The sequence below is a fragment of the Tenrec ecaudatus genome, chromosome 2, assembly GCF_050624435.1.
Source record: "Tenrec ecaudatus isolate mTenEca1 chromosome 2, mTenEca1.hap1, whole genome shotgun sequence".
NCBI classification, from domain to species: Eukaryota; Metazoa; Chordata; class Mammalia; order Afrosoricida; family Tenrecidae; genus Tenrec; species Tenrec ecaudatus.
This window is the reverse complement of record NC_134531.1, coordinates 83,770,821-83,772,870: the sequence shown is the minus strand read 5'-3', so window position 1 is coordinate 83,772,870 and position 2,050 is coordinate 83,770,821. Positions and strand designations below refer to the sequence as shown.

General features: G+C 41.7%; 1 non-coding gene across 1 annotated transcript; it reads right to left on the bottom strand.

The window, feature by feature from the left end:
- Positions 1-1,604: 1,604 nt before the first annotated feature.
- LOC142441725 (U1 spliceosomal RNA) lies at positions 1,605-1,765 on the bottom strand. Its single transcript, XR_012783076.1, has one exon. It is a non-coding gene; the product is annotated as a U1 spliceosomal RNA (small nuclear RNA).
- Between the last annotated feature and the right edge of the window lie 285 nt (positions 1,766-2,050).

Here is a 2,050-nt window from a genome sequence, read left to right as displayed (position 1 = left end):
GATGGCAATCAGTAATTCAAACCCCCTAGTTCTCTGTGGGACAAAGATGAGGTTGACTGCTCCCATAAAGATTTAGACCCTGGAGACTCAAAGGGGCAGCATCGTTATGAGTTAGACTAGAATAAGTGGCAGTGAGTTAGCTTTGGTTTATGGTTTCTTGTTGATGCTTTTTGTAAAATGACAGGATATATCCACACTAAATAATGAAGTGTATGAAATGAAGAAAGAACTTGAATATTTGGGAAATTATGTTATAAAAACCGAGGATATAGTCCTAGAATGTTCACCAAGGACATGGCTATATGACATTTTGCTACAGACAGTAGGCCTCTGATTAATGAAGCCAACCATCTACCATACAGAAAATGCATCAGTGTAGACTGAGGGGGACAGAGAAAAAATTAAAGGAAATAATGCTGCCTGCTTCGTGGGATTTGCAGGAAAGAAAAGGGCCAAAAGATCTATGTCCGTTGTCTTCCAAGAAAAGAAAATTACCATTCATAGAAGAGTCCTGAATCAGCTGAACTATAGGAAAGAGAGTAGGAAGTAGAGATGTCTTCATTTTAAAGATTGAAGCCAATGTCCTGAATCATAAGAATGGGACACATCCACCTCGTTTCAGAGTCAGGTCCTATGAAAATAGGTTTCAGAGTATGGAGTCAGTATTAGGTGTGCCTCTTGACAGGGATGATGCCCAAAGCTGAAGCAGTGGACCACCATCCAGAAGCAGGGGTAGGGGTTGCCAGGCTAATAGGCTGGGAGAATGAGGCTAACCAAAGCCAAAGGAGCACAATAGCCATTTCTGAGAGCTGGGCTAAAGATGAGCAACAGGACTTCTACCCCAAATCCAGAATATATGGCTGATGTCTAGAGTTTGGAAGGAAGGGCCATTGCCTAGATGGTATCAAAGAACAAAAGGTTATTTTCAGTTCCTAAGAACTAATGTGAATTCTTCTGTTGGGTTTGGGGCTTGCTTGGTGCCAACTGTGAAAGAAAGATGAAGCCTTTTTATTCCCGTAAAAGTGACACCTTGGACACCCACAGGGGTAGTTTCCCTGCCCTGGTGGATCCCCATGAGTCTGAACTGACTTGGTGGAAGTGAATTTGGTACCAACTATCAATTCCTCCCCTTTAATGTTTACCATTTTTAATAGAAAAGCTACCTAGTGGCTCTTCCACTTCGGTGTCTTGGAAGCAGATGACATCTACTAGATTACACCAGTTCACAGATGAAGAGGAATCTTCTTGCCTCAGGTTGGCATATGTCCAATGTCTCACTTGTTTGTATGACTTTGAATAATTAGATAAAAATTACTTAAAGACTTCTGGAATGATGAGACAGGGCAAATGTGATTTCTATGTGAGAAGAACATACCTTTTAGGGGGGAGTGAAGTGTTATGAAGTGTTTTAAAATATGTTGCACATTTTAACCTCTGTATTTTAATGATATTAACATAAAAATTCACCATCTTTGTAATGGTAAGGAGACAGCGTGCGGTTTGTCTTAAATTAATCTCTTTCAAGATATTGGTTGTTATTATTCGGAATAATCAAGTTGGTACCACTCATAGATACACTGTATTTTTTGTTTCTTTTTTAATCAGCGGGGAGTGCAAATGCAGTCCCCCACTACCACAAATTATGCAGTCGAGGTTCCCACATTTGGGGAAATCGCAGGGGTCAGCATATCCGGAGTGCAATGGACGAGCCTCGTCCTGGGAAAACCACCTTGGTGATCATGGTCTTTCCCCTGCAGGTAAGTGTGCTACACTGTAGTTTGACCCCTGGCTGATGGTGCACCATTCTCACGACTGTAACTGTTTGAGGGCATGGTTTTATCCACTGTCACCATCCACCACGTTTCATATCCGCTGTGTTGCTGACCCTCTACTTTACCGAGCAGGATGCCTTTCTCAGAGATTGTCTCTCCTGACAACATGACCAAAGCACATGCACCTCATCATCCTCACTTCCAGGGATCCTTCTGGCTGTAATTTTTCCAAAACATATTTTTTCACTCTCCTGGAAACACATTATTTTCAACATCAT